This window comes from Lactuca sativa, chromosome 5 (genome assembly GCF_002870075.4).
Source record: "Lactuca sativa cultivar Salinas chromosome 5, Lsat_Salinas_v11, whole genome shotgun sequence".
Classification (NCBI taxonomy): Eukaryota; Viridiplantae; Streptophyta; class Magnoliopsida; order Asterales; family Asteraceae; genus Lactuca; species Lactuca sativa.
Window position 1 is genome coordinate 371,370,345 of NC_056627.2, and position 18,177 is coordinate 371,388,521.

Here is an 18,177-nt window from a genome sequence, read left to right on the forward strand (position 1 = left end):
TGAATGAAGACTGTCGTGAATTGGTGTGTGGAGTGTCTAGAAAAGTATTAGACATAAGCAAATGTTTGCTGCAACGTTCATGAGTGCTTATGAATGTGATTTGAGCATTGGATTAGACCCACGCTCACTTGGATCACTCCATGGATTGTATCACGAGTGATTGGTGAGACGATAACATCTTATATTCTTGAAACCGAGATGTGTGAGTTGTATCTTGCAAATCGGTTACACATTGATAATATGTAAACGCACCAGTAACTTGGTGTTATAAAACATATTGTTGTGTGTGATTCGGTGCGTGAGTACAAGCAAGCATTGTATCAAAGTTTATCCGTTCCTTTTATCCAAAGTAGGATAAAAGCGATATCTTTGGGCCCCTCGATGGTTTAATGATGACAAACGTAAATGCTCGGCCGGGCTAGGGATAATTTGATTTGTTCAATTAGTCAGTCGTCATAAATCGGGAATCGAGATATAGTACAAAGAGAATGATTTGAAATCATATGATATCTAGAATGGAGGAATATATGATCCCTTATCTAAGGACACGCGTATTTGATATGATCAGAGTTGACAGCGGCTTTGGAAAGCTTCGATTGCAGATTGGGATCCGAAGTCATACGCAGAATAGTTATTAGACTTATCCAAGTGGGAGACTGTTGGATTAGTGTCTAAGTCCATAACTATTTTGGTATGTACTTGACCCGATGGTGCATGGTCCTTTTGGGTTGCCTTCACCAAAGCAACTTGATTGGAGAAATAAATAGAAAGAGAGGATAATATGATTTATTAATATGTTATAAGAATAATATATTAAAGGAGAAATCATATTTGTTTAATTAATATTGGTCGATAATTAATTAAGAATTAGTTTTGTGATCAAATGTAATTAATTAAACTTGAGGGGCTGAATTGTAATTATGTGATAGTTACAAAATAAGGTAAGGATTATCTTATAAGTATGGTGAACGAATTTAAGGTTGGAAAGCCTTAGAATTCGAGTATGATAAGGATTCAAGGATTATCTTATTGGTTGCTTAATGGATAATCAACTAGATAAGGATAATGACTGAAACCCTATCTCTACACCTATATAAACACCCCTAGGGTTATGAATTCGGGTATCCCTTCCCAAGAGGTGCCAAATACGAATTCTAACCTCCCTCCTCTCTCCATATACCTTCTCCACTTGCTTATGGTGTTTGTAAGCCATTAGAGGAGTGACACTTGTGACTCTTTGCTTTCCAAGGTCAATTCAAGGAGGAATTGGATTGTTATTGCTACATAACAATCAAGGTATGTTTTTAAACCTATTTACATGTGAACTCTGATTTCCATATGCTAGAATTAGGGTTCAAGTCTTGGATTCAAAGTATGTACAATAGAGAAACCTAGATCCGAGCTTTAGGGTTTGTATGAGCACATAGGATGTCTTATGACCAAAACCCATCAGTGGTATCAGAGCCTTGATTGGTTTCTATTGTATTGATGCTTGTTGTAACTAAAAAAAAAAATTCGATTTTTTTGCATTCTGGAGGCTGGACTCGCCGAGTCCATGGCTGAACTCGCCGAGTCCAAGGTGACTCGACGAGTCCAAGGCTGACTCGACGAGTCAACTCGTCAGAAGGAGGGTACTTCGGGATTTCTTGCTGTTTTTGCTTATGGATAATTACCTTATCATGTTAGATTAATATTAATCCGATTATATGATATATTTGACTATATTTTTAATCTAATTGAAGATATTTATCAATTAATTGGATAATTGTTTCCTTATAAGATAATTGATTAATTATTTTAAGTAAATTGATAAATTATTTTGCAAGAAATCATCAAATATGGATAATTATGTGATTAAATGTTAATTTGAATTATTTGTTATTTGATCCTTGTTGTTATGAAAAGTTTCATATTTGACCCTTTAGGCTTTATAGTTTAAATTTGAACCCCAAAAAGTTTTGTTGTTTTGAAATTTAAATAGTTGAAACCCTAATGTTTTGAAAAAGGTTTCAAAACTTGTCCTCAAGTTTTGGAATTTAAATTTTGATTTAAATAGTTTAATTTTGATTCATATTTAAATTCTAAACCCTTATGGTTTGAAATGTTTCAAAACTTGCCCTCAAGTTTTGGAATTTAAAGGTTGATTAAAAGTTTAATTAGAAATGTTAAATTCTAAAACTCAAGTATAGTTTTGAAAATGTTCAAATCACACCCTTATGGTTTTATTAACTAATTAAGGTGTTTAATTAAAGAGGTTTAATAAATCCATAAAAGTTTAGGTTTACAATTTAAGTAAATTAAAAGTATAATTGTTAAATTGAACCACCTAATATTTTAAAAGTGTAAAATACACCCTATACTATATATAACATTAAAAGTCTAACATTATATATATGTATGAGTAAAAGTCAGTCTTACCGTTAGTAGGCCTCATTCACGAAGCTGGTCTATAAGGGGTGTTTAAGGAAATTGCCTATAAAATGGCGATTGAATGGGTATCCACTCTTACCCACCGCACTCTTGACTAGTGGAGGGTCGTTAGCCGAACGGGTAGGATAGGACGAAACCTTCCATTATAAGTATAATGAATTATCAAGTAACTAAATGTTTTATAAAATTCCCAATCTTAGTTACTTAGGCAAAAGTGAATTGATGCAATTCCATGAAATTACACTTTGTGCCCTTGCGAAGACGTTAGTGGAGCGTGTGTGGTTAACCGGCACACTAAATGGGTCTAAGCAAAGGTAGAAAAGGGTGACTCAATGTTTGTCATAGTTCGGTGGAGCGTGTGTGGTTTACCGGCACATCGAATAGGTGACTGTAACATGTGAGGGCACCATGTAGTTTGCATGGTTATTCACACCCGCTTTGTGATCCTCGGCATCCCAGTCACAAACAAGAGGGGCATATCGAGATATAAACATGCCATTGAAAGTTCAATGTATCTCAAAGGATCTAGGAGTTTTCATAGATTTAAAACTTAAATTCTTTTTCGTTTTTCGTGGTGGAAATTAGTGAATCGTCATTCACTTACCTTCAAATGTTCTGCAATTTGGGTTACGGCATCCCTCTCCCGAGTTGTAGAATATTGTGTTGGGTCCTAGCCTTGGAATTTCATTTGGGTGATTTACCAAGGACTCAATCAATCAACTAACTTAAATTTGTTTTCTCCCGTTTTGTAGATGTCAAAGTTCGACAACTATGGTATTCCCAAATCCCGTGGAACAAGCATTCCACATGAAGATGATATTCCACGATTCGATCGAGGATCAAGAAATCATGTTTCACTTCCTCCTCCTCCTCCAATTATTCTCCCTAACCCACAAGATTGTAAAATTGAAAGGTTCAATATCACTCAAGCCCTTTTGGCAAGTAAACATAAAGAAGGAAAGTCGGTGTGTGCACACGTCCTAGGGATGAAGTCGCGCATTGATAGACTAAGAATGATGGGATCCGTTGTTAGTGAAGAGATGGCTGTTGATTGGGTTCTTCAGTCACTTCCCAACTCATATAGTGAGTTCGTAAGAGAGTACTATATGACGAACCACAACGTGGCCTTATAGATCTCACCTATATGCTTATTGCTGCCGAATCAGCAATGGTTTGGCGCAATAGAAAAGCAAAGTTGATTGGTGAATCTGCCTTCAAGACCTCTATGGATATAGACAATGGCAATGAAAGACATACAATAATCAAAAAGTTTTATCATAAGAGAAAGGCGATGTCTGAAGTAGTTCCATGTGTTGTCCCAAAAGAGTCAATTTGATTTTATTGCCAAGAGAAGGGGCATTGGAGACGAAGTTGCCCTAATTACCTAAGAGATCTAAGAGATGGGAGAGTCAAAGGTATGACTGCGCTTTAGGTAAAAATCCACTATCTAACTCCATTAAGTTCCTACTCATTGATTCTTGATACATGATGTAATAAGATTACATTTGAGTGTTTTGTAGGGTCGGTGAAAAGAAAGGAAGCTTGATAAGAGAGCAAGATGAATCTAATCACAAGAGATGGATCTCGATCGCATGGACTTGAAGATTAGATTTTGAGCTTAGAAAGTTATGATAGAGTTGTTAGAAATTTTCTTTAGTACATAGTTTTCAATGGATTTTGCATTGTAAGGACAAATTTTTCCGCTGCTTTTATAAATAAAATAAATTTTCGTTTGACTTATTTATTTAATTGTTTATTTCCTTACAATGAAATCATTATGAGAATCGATGTTTGAATATTTCTACAACGAATGGATATGATTCTTGTTTATGTTATTTATGGAAATGTCAAGAATTTACCAAATAGGGAGAGTTTCTCATCGCCCAAAGTTTCAATCGGACAGAAATTTGGAATCATGCAACTTGGTTGCATGATGAATGAGAAATTCATATTTGGAAATTAGATCAATTCGTTGACAAAGTGTCAAGTGAAGGACTAGGAGATCAAGTACACAAAGTAGTGTGTTGATCAAGTTCACCATAAGAATAACAAAGATATTCGTCATGATTTACTAAAGGCTTAGTAAATATGATTATACTTACAAGATTAAGTGTAATTCTAAATTGATTATAGGGTTTAGATCAATAGTAGAACGAATAAGAAGAATCAAGTAGGCAGAAAGATAAAAGTTTTTCCATTCTAAGAAGAAGGGAGAGTACCTTTTATGCTTTATGATGGGTCTTAATGATTAAGAACCATATCTCAATTGATCCTCTAAGTGAGTCTTAGTACAATTGTATGTCCAAGAAGAGGAATCAAAGAATTGAAGAAATGGTTAAATCAAGAAGTCTATCATACTTCGTTCCAATAACAAGTCTTAAAGTTAAGATTGTGACAATGAGTGAAAAGTATTAAAGGTTTATAACATTCATCAAATGTAGGAAGTTGTGATGTCTTGAATAAGACAAAGGCCAACTAGTACCAATTTATGAAGTGTTTTGATAAAAGCTACACTAACTCTTGAATATTTGTTTGTCAAGAAATGGTTATTGACAAAAGAATCGTATATGTCAAGAAGTCAGTGGGAGTCTTAATGGTCTTGAATAGTTTCAAGAACAAATCAAATAAACCTTACCAATCATCACTAGCACACGAGTTGAGGTTGACAACCTATCGTATTGACATTATGTACTGTTCCAACTGAGTTAATTATGCATATGAGTTCTATGAGTTCTCATCTTGAATGCATAAAAGGCAAGGCACCTTAATCGATGAAAGGTACATTGATAAGAAAGGGTGAGATGCTTAACTACTTGGAAGACGTGGTGGGCAGCTGTGCTACCATGAGGCAAGAAATCAAGATTAAGAAAGTTCGATCCATATGAGTTTGAATTTGTCGTAAACGTTGGTTTTGACAAATTCATATGGATAGGAACGTTTACACCGTTTAAAATCTAAGTGTCATAAGATTTCCTCCTTCATGTAAATGATTGTGAGGAAATGCTTTCACTAAGAAAGATTTTAAGAAGATAGTGATTGTAAAATTGCATTCTCGAATTCAATTATGGTTACGGCATCCCTTTCCATAATTTGAATTGTGAGGTTTGGCAATTAGTCTTAATTGTTTAGACACACATATGAACTATCGAAGGCAAAGGTGTATAGAGAATCCTTGATAAAATATTATCAAAGCACTAAGTATTAGAAACATGAACTTAAGAAATTCAATAAGTATTGTCTTTCTGGACGTTAAGACGTTTAAGAATACATGTCGAAGCTAGTGGGAGCATAAGTGTTATGTGTTATAATAATCATCAAGATAGTGGGAGCATAAATGTTATGATTGTATGATTATTAAGGAAAGTATTGCAAGGTTAGCAATATTAATTATAGAAAACAAGAGTCATACTTTGCAAAGTTGTAAGAGTTGAAAGGTTGTTTTGCTATAATTAAGGGAGAGAATATTATGCTTCATTTCAAATCTAAAGGATTAGGTTGAGAAATGTTAATAAATTTAGTCAAAGGTAAATAGTGTGTTCTTAAAATTTCGATTATGATTACGGCATCCCTCTTCACAATTCGAATTTTGAGAACATAGCAAATAAAACATTATGCGTCGTGTCCCATACGCTTCGGGTATAGGATCGATTGCAAATGCTTTAATGTTTGACCATTCTAAAATTTTCCAAATGTCTAGCGCATTTAGAGGGAAAAGGGACTAGAATCGGTTTTGACTAAAACAATTAAACAACTATCAAAGGACAATCCAAAGTTCAACGAGGATTGGTCGCTTGTGAGTAATTGGAAGTATAGTATTGGAAATTATGGAAATGTTTCCATATTGGATGGACCATATCGACATCATTACGAATAGATAAGATTCTATTAAGAATGAGTTGTCATATGGAACATATGGAAGTGTGTCCATATTGGGAATTGAATATTGAGAAATCTATGACTAGATTAGAAACTTCTATGCAAAAGGATGTTCAAAGAATGTACTTTGAGTGAGAGACATCACGTCTATGGAATTGTTTTGTAACAATCTCCGATAGAGGACTTCGTAATATCATTGGCAATAGTCTTTATGACTTTGGTGCAGTGACATTACGAAAGGATAAGTTGCATAGAATGTTAGAATCTAGCATATTCTATAAGTAGCAAGAATTTGATATTCTTTGACTTATGAAAAACGGATTTGGAGTTGTGAAATGAGAAGGATTGGAAATGTGTTCAATGTGATCTATTTCACAAAGTAAGAACCATAGGTAAACATTGTGTGCATGCTAGGAGCATGAGACAAGTGTTGGAATTCAAGTAAGAAGTTGATTACCCGAAACGACAAATAATGAGTAATCGATATGGTGATAAATAAAAGGAGTTTTATTTATACTCAAAGGTTTGAGGCCATATGGGATTAGTATTATTCTTGTGTTTCACATTTGCATGTTTTGACTTCCAGAATAATTGAGTTTATTAAGAATAATCGAATTATTCAAACGGGCCACAGTCGTTCATATGTTGGAAGTAGATATGAATGAAGACTGTCGTGAATTGGTGTGTGGAGTGTCTAGAAAAGTATTAGACATAAGCAAATGTTTGCTGCAACGTTCATGAGTGCTTATGAATGTGATTTGAGCATTGGATTAGACCCACGCTCACTTGGATCACTCCATGGATTGTATCACGAGTGATTGGTGAGACGATAACATATTATATTCTTGAAACCGAGATGTGTGAGTTGTATCTTGCAAATCGGTTACACATTGATAATATGTAAACGCACCAGTAACTTGGTGTTATAAAACATATTGTTGTGTGTGATTCGGTGCGTGAGTACAAGCAAGCATTGTATCAAAGTTTATCCGTTCCTTTTATCCAAAGTAGGATAAAAGCGATATCTTTGGGCCCCTCGATGGTTTAATGATGACAAACGTAAATGCTCGGCCGGGCTAGGGCTAATTTGATTTGTTCAATTAGTCAGTCGTCATAAATCGGGAATCGAGATATAGTACAAAGAGAATGATTTGAAATCATATGATATCTAGAATGGAGGAATATATGATCCCTTATCTAAGGACACGCGTATTTGATATGATCAGAGTTGACAGCGGCTTTGGAAAGCTTCGATTGCAGATTGGGATCCGAAGTCATACGCAGAATAGTTATTAGACTTATCCAAGTGGGAGACTGTTGGATTAGTGTCTAAGTCCATAACTATTTTGGTATGTACTTGACCCGATGGTGCATGGTCCTTTTGGGTTGCCTTCACCAAAGCAACTTGATTGGAGAAATAAATAGAAAGAGAGGATAATATGATTTATTAATATGTTATAAGAATAATATATTAAAGGAGAAATCATATTTGTTTAATTAATATTGGTCGATAATTAATTAAGAATTAGTTTTGTGATCAAATGTAATTAATTAAACTTGAGGGGCTGAATTGTAATTATGTGATAGTTACAAAATAAGGTAAGGATTATCTTATAAGTATGGTGAACGAATTTAAGGTTGGAAAGCCTTAGAATTCGAGTATGATAAGGATTCAAGGATTATCTTATTGGTTGCTTAATGGATAATCAACTAGATAAGGATAATGACTGAAACCCTATCTCTACACCTATATAAACACCCCTAGGGTTATGAATTCGGGTATCCCTTCCCAAGAGGTTCCAAATACGAATTCTAACCTCCCTCCTCTCTCCATATACCTTCTCCACTTGCTTATGGTGTTTGTAAGCCATTAGAGGAGTGACACTTGTGACTCTTTGCTTTCCAAGGTCAATTCAAGGAGGAATTGGATTGTTATTGCTACATAACAATCAAGGTATGTTTTTAAACCTATTTACATGTGAACTCTGATTTCCATATGCTAGAATTAGGGTTCAAGTCTTGGATTCAAAGTATGTACAATAGAGAAACCTAGATCCGAGCTTTAGGGTTTGTATGAGCACATAGGATGTCTTATGACCAAAACCCATCAAAAGTACGACAACTATGGTCTTCCCAAATCCCGTGGAACAAGCTTTCCACATGAAGATGATATTCCACGATTCGATCGAGGAACAAGAAAGCATGATTCAATTCCTCCACCTCCTCCAATTATTCTCTCTAACCCACAAGTTCGAAGGCTTGAAAAGTTCAAGCTCACTCAAGCCCTTTTGGCAAGTAAACATGAAGAGGGAAAGTCGGTGTGTGCATACGTCCTAGGGATGAAGTCACACATTGATAGGTTAAGAATGTTGGGATCCATTGTCTGTGAGGAAATGGCTGTTGATTGGGTTCTTCAGTCACTTCCTAACTCGTATAGTGAGTTCGTAAGAGAGTACTATATGATGAACTTCGACGTGACCCTTATAGATCTCACCTATATGCTTATTGCTGCTGAATCAGCAATGGTTTGGCGCAATAGAAAAGCAAAGTTGATTGGTGAATCTGCCTTCAAGACCTCTATGGATATAGACAATGGCAACGAAAGACCTGCTATGATCGAAAAGTTTGATCATAAGAGAAAGGCAATGTCTGAAGTGGTTCCATGTCCTGTTCCAAAAGAGTCAATTTGCTTTTATTGCCAAGAGAAGGGGCATTGGAGACGAAGCTGCCCTATTTACCTAAGAGATCTAAGAGATGGGAGAGTCAAAACGAATGGCTATGATTTAGGTAAAATCCATTGACTAACTCTTTTAAGCTTCTATTCTAGATTCTTAATACATAATGTGATAAGATTACAATTGATGTTTTGTAGGATCGAAGAAAAGAGAGGAAGTTTAAGGGAATAAGTGAGCAGAATCTAACCGTGAAGAAATGGATTTCGATCGCATTACTTGAAGATTAGATTCTTGAGCTACTACTTAGAGTTAGAATTAGATTGCTAAGAAATATGTATTAGCATAGTTTTTCAATGAATTGCATTGTAAGGACAAAATTTTTCCGCAATAAAAATAAATTTTGATTTTATATTATTTATTTATCCTTGCAATGGCGTATGTGAAAAATTGATGTTTGAATGTTTCTATTATTAGCAATAATGGATTTGATTCTTAATTATATTATTTGTGGAAATGTCGAGAATTTACCAAATAGGGAGAGTTTCTCATCGCCCAAGTTTCAGTTGGACAGAAATTTGGAATCACGCAACTTGGTTGCATGATGAATGAGAAATTTCATATTTGGAAATTAGACTAATTCGTTGACAAAGTGTCAAGTGAAGGACTAAGAGATCGAGTACACAAAGTTGTGTGTTGATCAAGTCCACCACAAGAGTAACAAAGACATTCGTCATGATTTACTAAAGGTTTAGTAAATATGATTATACTTATAAGATTAAGTGTAATTCTGAATTGATTGAAAAGGTTTAAATCAATAGCCATACGAATAAGAAGAATCAAGTAGACAGAAAGATAAAAGTTTCTCCATTCTAAGAAGAAAGGAGAGTACCTTTTATGCTTTATGATAGGTCTTAATGATTAAGAACCATATCTCAATTGATCCTCTAAGTGAGTCTTAGTACAATTGTATGTCTAAGAAGAGGAATCAAGAATTGAAGAAATGGTTAAATCAAGAAGTCAATCATACTTCGTTCCAAAACAAGTCTTAGACTTATGATTGTGAAATTGAGTGATAAGTATTAAGAAGGTTTATAACATTCATCAAATGTGGAAAGTTGTGATGTCTTGGACCAACTAGGACCAATTTATGAAGTGTTTTGATAAAAACTACACTAACCCTTGAATATTTGTTTGTCAAGAAATGTTTATTGACAAGAGAATCTTATATGTCAAGGAGTCAGTGGGAGTCTTAATGGTCTTGAAAGGTTTTAAGAACAAATCAAAATAAACCTTATCGATCATCACTAACACACGAGTTGAGGTTTACAACCTATCGTGTTGACACCATTTTGTTTATGTGCCATTCCAATTGAGTTAATTATGCATGTGAGTTCTATGAGTTCTCATTTGAACGCATAAAAAGGCAGACACCTTGATCAATGAAAAGTACTTTAATAGGAAAAGGTGAGCTGCTTAACTACTTGGAAGGCATGGTGGGCAGCTGTGTTACCATATGGCAAGAAGTCAAGATTAAGAAAGTTCGGTCCATATGAGTTTGAATTTGTCGTAAACTTTGGTTTTGACAAATTCACATGGATAGGAACACATACACCATTAAAATCTAAGTTTCATAAGATTCCCTCCTTCATGAAAGTGACTGTGAGGAAATGCTTTCACTAAGAAAGATTTTAAGAAGATAGTGATTGTGAAATTGAATTCTCGAATTCGATTATGGTTACGGTATCCCTTTCCATGATTCGAATTGTGAGATTTGGCAATTAGTCTGAATTGTTTAGACACACATATGAGCTATCTAAAGGAAAGGTGTATAAGCTTAGATAAAGGATTATCAAAGCATTAGGTATTAGAAACATGAACTTAAGGAATTCAACAAGTATTTTTTTTCTGGAAGTTAAGCTGGTTTCTGAATACATGTCAAAGCTAGTGGGAGCATAAGTGTTATGTTTATAATAATCATCATGATAGTGGGAACATAAATGCTATGATTGTATGATTATTATGGAAAGTATTGCAAGTTAGCAATATTAATTATAGAAAACAAGAGTTATACTTTGCAGAGTCGCAATAGTTGAAAAGTTGTTTTGCTATAATTAAGGGAGAGAATATTATGCTTCATTTCAAATTTAAAGGTTTAGGTTGTGGAATGTTAATAAATTTGGTCAAAGGTACATAGTGTGTTCTCAAATTTCGATTATGATTACGACATTCCTCTTCATAGTTCGAATTTTGAGAACATAGCACATAAAATATTATGGCAGAAGATTGATAAAGTATCAAATCTTTATGTAAGACATTATGCATCATGTCCCATACGCTTCGGATATAGGATCGATTGCAAATGCTATAATATTTGACCATTCTAAAATTTTCCAAATGTCTAGCGCAATTAGAGGGAAAAAGGACAAGAATCGGTTTTGACTAAGATAATTAAACAACTATGAAAGGACAATCCAAAGTTCGCCTAGGATTGGTCGCTTGTGAGTAGTTGGAAGTATAGTATTGAATGAACCATATCTACATTATTATGAATAGATAAGATTTTATCAAGAATGAGTTGTCATATGGAAAATATGGAAATGTGTCCATATTGGGAATTGAATATTGAAAATCTGTGTCTAGATTTGAAACTTTTATGCAAAAGGATGTTCAAAGGAATGTACTTTGAGTGAGAGACATCATATCTAAGGAATTGTATTGTAACAATCTCCGATAGAGGACTTTGTAATATCGTTGGCAATAGTTTTTGTGACTTTTTGTGCGATGACATTACGAAAAGGATCGTTGCATAAAATGTTAGAATCTAACATATTCTATAAGTGGCAAGAATTTGATATTCTTTCACTTATGAAAAAGTATTTGGAGTTGTGAAATGAGTATAATTGGAAATGTGTTCATTTGATCTATTTCACAAAGTAAGAATCATAGGTAAACATTGTGTGCATGCTAAGAGCATGGGACAAGTGTTGTAATAATTCAAGTAAGAAGTTGATTACCCGAAACAACAAATAATGAGTAATCGATATGGTGATAAATAAAAGGTGTTTTATTTATGCTCAAAAGTTTGAGGCCATATGAGATTAGTATTATTCTTGTGTTTCACTTTTCATGTTTTGACTTCCTGAATAATTTAATTGGTTTAGAACAGTCAAATTATTCGAACGAGCCACAGTCGTTCATATGTTGGAAGTAGGTATGAATAAAGACTGTCATGAATTGGTGTGTGGATTGTCTAAAGAGTATTAGATATAAACAAATGTTTGCTGCAACGTTCATGAGTGCTTCTGAATATGATTTGAGCATTGGATTAAACCCACGCTCACTTGGATCACTCCATGAATTGTATCACAAGTGATTGGTGAGACGATAATATCTTATATTCTTGAAACCGAGATGTGTGAGTTGTATCTTGCAAATCGGTTGCACATTGATAATATGTAAACGCACCAGTAACTTGGTGTCATAAAACATATTGTTGTGTGTAATTCGGTGAGTGAGTGCAAGCGAGCATTGAATCAAAGTTTATCTGTTCCTTTTATCCAAAGAAGGATAAAAGCGATATCTTTGGGCCCCTCGATGATTTAGTGATGACAAACGTAAATGCTCGGCCGGGCTAGGGCTAATTTTATTTGTTCAATTAGTCAGTCGTCATAAACCGGAAGTCGAGAAATGGTACAGAGAGAATGATTAGAAAACATGTCTTATACGATATCTAGAATGGAGGAATATATGATCCCTTATCTAAAGGACACGCGTATCTGATAGGATCAGAGTTGACAACGGCTTTGGAAAGCTACGATTGCAGATCAGGATCTGAAGTCATACGCATAATAGTTATTAGACTTATCCAAGTGGGAGACTGTTGGATTAGTGTCTAAGTCCATAACTATTTTGGTATGTACTTGACCCGATGGTGCATGGTCCTTTTGGGTTGCCTTCACCAAAGCAACTTGATAGGATGAATTATGGAGAGAAAGGATAAATATGATTTATTAATATATTATGGGAATAATATATTAAAGGAGAAATCTTATTGTTTAATTAATATTAGTCAAGAATTAATAAGAATTAAGTTTGTGACTAAAAGAGATTAATTAAACTTAAGGGACTAGAATTGTAATTATAAGATAATTGCAATTGGGCTATGGATTGACTTATATTATAAGGTTGGACAAATTCTATGGGGAAACCAATTGGAAATTGTCCAAGGCCTTTAAGGAAATGAGTCCATGGGTTGCTTAGGGCTTAAGCATCCAAATTAGGGTTTCCTTGTTAGATAACCCTAATAGCCTCACTATATATAGAACCCTTATGCCCCAAAAACGTGGACAAGCTTCCTTCTAGGGTTTCCACACGTTTTTGAGAGCCTCATTCTCTTCTCTTCTTCATCCTCTTGCTCTTGGTGTTTGTGAACCATTAGAGGAGTGACATTTGTGACTCTAAGCTTTCTAAAGTCATTACAAGGAGGATTTGAGATTGTTATTGCTACATAACAATCAAAGGTATGATCTAAACCCTAATTATATGTTATATTGATTATCATATGTTTGGATCTAGGGTTTATAGTCTTGGATAAATTGCATGTACAATAGAGAAAACTAGATCCAAGCATTAGGGTTTGTATGGGCACATAGGATGTTCTAATGGCTAAAACCCATCAGGGCGCACCCCAAGCAAGGCTGGAGGGCGCGCACCAGGAAAGGGAGCGCCAGGCCGGGCTGGCATGAAAGTCCCCAGCAAGGCTGGCAAGGGAGTGCCAGGCAAGGGAGCGTCGGGCCGGTCCGGCAGCAAGGGAGCACTAGGCAAGGCTGGCAAGGGGACACTAGGAAAGGCTGGCGGGAGCGCGCCAGGCCAGGCTGGCGCTTTAGAGTGGTCTAGGCCATGCTAATGGACCATATATCATCAAGTCCCCCAGTCTGGTGTTATTGGTACGCGGCCAATGACATCGGACTGGAACCAGTCATACAAACCAGCAGGAGAGTCCCCAGCGAGGCTAACAAGGGAGTCCCCGGCAGGACTTGGCAAGGGAACGCCAGGCAGGGCTGGAAGGATGGAACATGTAGTGACTAGATGTTGTAAAAGTCGAAATGTTTGTTTCTTTAGTTTCGCATGTTAGTTATTTTACTAAGTCTTCATTTGTGCGAAACTTATAGTTCAGGACTTAGTATATTTTTTGTACACTCAGGTCTCCTATAAATAGGGACTGAGGTTAGAAGTAGAGGCATCGAATGCACGAGTGATTCATTTTAATCATTCGCAATTTCTCTCTGCTTATTTTGTAATCAGTTCTTCATCAATATAAGATCTGATTAATATTTACTTTCTGTGTTCTTACTTTTCATTCATACAAACATGATTGCATTCTAAATCTCGATAACAGTTCACTACAATTGGAATCAGAGCTTGGTTTTCACGATCAACGTGACTTTTGAAGAACGATTCTCGGTTTGGCAAATTTTGTCGCAACTTGAACAATTTTGGTAAGTCTCTCTCTATGATCTCTTTTAATTTCATTGAATCGTGCGTTACGTTTTTTTTTGTGATTGTTTGACTCATTGGATCAAATTTTCTTTGAAAAACCCATTTATTGTGATCCAATAATTCTTTTGTTGATCAAGGTCTGATCTAATAATATTTGTTTGTTTGAATCAAATCTAGCCCAATCATGTGTGTTACTGCTCATTGATTCAAGCCCAAATAAATCTCATTGATTCGTTACTGTTCATATAACCAGATTAAAGCCCAAACAGTTAATCCATTTGTTATATTCGGCGTATCTGATTCTTTTCATATGTCCGACATCTATTTTCTCGTTCTAAGCAAATCTAACCAATAACTTTTGTGTTGAATCGAAATTCAGTTGTATCAAACTATTTTTGTTGATCGATGTTAATGATTCATTGATTCTGCAACTTATTCTTGATTATCATCTGTTCATCGATAATCTCAATTTGTTCTTGATCGTATTCAATTTTTTTTCCACAAAAATTAATTTTGATGAACTCGATGATAAACTGATGTTATGTTCTTGAGATCGAATAAACTTCTTGTTCGCATCTTCAATGATTTTCGGAAATCCAATGATATTAAGGCCATGAAATCGGTTGATATTGTCTATTGACGATCGAGTTTTCATGACTGAAAAGCGAAGAACAAAAGTTGGAGTCAAGAATTTGTATTCGAAAATTCTTGTCAAGAACATGTTTAGAAAAGGTGAAGAACTATTCGTTGAACTTGTTTTGATCTGAAATTGGGCATTGGATTCGTCAATTTCGTGTTTTCTGATCTTTGACTTTGAAAACTAAATTTCATAAAAAGTCAAACTCGACTTCTTTGGGTTAATTCGTTAAACTGGAAGTTGAAATCGTTGGATTTGAGTTGAACTTGGGCTATAGATCTCAAAATCAAGTGTATTTGGTGTCGATTTTGAGAAATCAATGATTTGGCTTGCAATGAAATTCAAAACGCGAAAGTTTGGAGTCTGGGTTAGATTTTAGATTTCGTTTGTTGATGGTATGAAGTGTTGAAATTGATTTTGGAATGAGTTCGCATCTGGAAGATTTGATATTCAAATGGTTGAATGAAATGCGAAGTGTGATGTCGTTTCGCAAAAAGATTTGGTGATGTTTGGAGTCGATTTGATTGAACGGCCTTGAGTTGTGAATGAAGAGATAGAGAACAGATGATCGATGCGAAGTCAAGAAAAATGGAATTTGGGCTAATCGATTTTAGATTTGCATATTCTGATGTCGATAATTGCGAATTTGATTTGTGCAAGTTCGCATCTGGGTTTCAAAAGCAGTTCGCATTTGGTTAACTGGGTTGAAGGTCAAGAATGTTCGCATGTTGTGATATGGGTTGTTCGCATCTAGTAGCAATTTGTTTGTTTGTCAAACAAGATTCGCAATCTGTGATGTTTTAGAGATGTTTCGCATACATGGTCAAAATGGTTCGCATATAAGATACTGATACATTTCGTTCGCATCCATGTTTCACGTGCGAAGAATTGAAGATGCGAAGTATTTCACTGGTTAATGAATTGGGGAAGAAAACACACAAGTTTCGAAATTAGTCCCTGAAATTACAAAAACATGGCAAAATTGACCCAACTTCGCAAATGGGGTCATAAAATGACGAAATTGCAGAATTTTCAGTTCTTGTCCCTACAGTTTGTGCGAATTTACACATTCTACCCAGTTTCGCAAATGAGGGTGTGTTTCGCATATTTGGCTGTTTTTAGCGCAACAGGTCACTGCAGAATTTTTAAATTGACAATTTCTACCCATTTTTGAGAAATTTTGTCAAAGGCAATCCGTGAACAAAGATAAAAATTGATTATTTTTTGGGTTTTCCGGATTGAAGCACAAAGTTTATGCCATGTTAAGGGGGAGTTTTGACACGAAAATTTCCAAATAGAGCACGTTCTTTTTCCTTGGAGTTTTATAATCAAATTTCGATTATAAAAAGGGGAAGAAGTTTAATATGGAAATTCGAACTTGAATTTTTCATATTACGCGGATTTGAAGACCGAAGTGATCTTGAAGTTTTGAAGCCACGAGATGATGCAATTGGAAGTTCGGAAGTGATGTATTCGAAATGGGTTTGGTTTATTGAAGATTTTTGGGGTGTGTTTTTATGCGCAACTTTTGGGTGATTATTTGGAGTTTGGAATACTCTTGATCATTCGTTGTTGCTTGGATTGTATGGTTTCACATCCTAGAGCCCAAATTGAAGAATCATCGAAGAATTGAAGATTGAAGTTCGTTTCGACATGTGTCACCTTTGAGGCTCGAACCGTGTAGTGCTTGATTTTGGAAGATTTGAAGTGGGTCATTCATTCCTATTTTTGAGGGGGAGAATGTTAGGGTACAAAGTTTTCCGTGAATGACTTTGTAATGTTTGACTTTTGTAAAACCCACTTGCATGTGGAGTATTAGCCTTGTGACACATGAGAGATAGAGAGTGGGAGAGAGACATGTAAACACCTCTATATATAGTGGGTTCATACCACCTGTAGAGGTGTGCTTGAGAGATGTAAAAGTTGAGTGTGTAAGTGTGTGTTATTTATGTAGTCTAGATCTAGATCCTTTTTTTTAACACCATATACAATCAATACATCTCTTGATCACCCAAATCACCATGTTCAATTGTGCAAGCTTTAATTCCGCAAGCCAAACCATGTTCTTTTGTCACTACAGAACAGTCTAGGCCATGCTAATGGACCATATATCACCAGCCACCATTATTGAACCTAAACATGGAGAAAAAAACCCTAAAACTAGATCTAAACACTCAATAAGCAAGGTAAGAGCTTTTTACCTCAGGTCAAACCCAATAAGCAAGGATTTTGAGTATTGGTCAAACCCACGCTTAGAGTTAATTCATGGATTTAATCTGAGTAATTCTAAGACAATAATATCTTATATTCTTAACACAAAGATATATAAGTCATAGTTTTCAAATCTGTTGTGCATTGTTTTTGCATCAATCCATTTGTAACAGGATGTTATAAAATGTAATTCCATATGTGATGTGATTTGTAAAATGTATGATTATATAGTCAAACTTTATTCGTTCCTTTTACTTATTAAGGAAAAGTGATATCTTTGGGTCCTTTGGTGATTTGATGTTGACATTATAGTGTTGGGCCAGCCGTGACTAAATTGATGTGTTCAATTTGTAGTATAATGACATCATCAAAAATCGGGAACACATAACAAAAAGGACTTACGGCCACACCCTAAGGTATCTTTCAACCTAATCATACAATAGTGGGCCGTGCCCTAGGGTCTATTTCAACCCATTATACAAACTCATATAAATCACATAAAAGCTATCATACTAAACAACACAATAATGGGATGGCATTGGTGTCTTTGACCCACGGATACAGTGAGAAAACTCACCTCACAGACAAATGAGAAACTGAAACAACACGTTGCTCCAAAATCAACTCTACCAGTCACTGATGAGATTAAAATTTAATCTTGAAGATCGATTAGATCTTAAACAGGTAAATAAAGATCAAACAACAAGAACGTAAAAGTAATGAACAACTCAAGTATGAATCAAACGAGTCGAATGATTATAAAACAACCCTCAGAAGAGCTCGATCAAGAACATCAACTGTAGAGGGTTGGAGGTTTACAAGAACGATAAAAGAAACTATAATGCTATC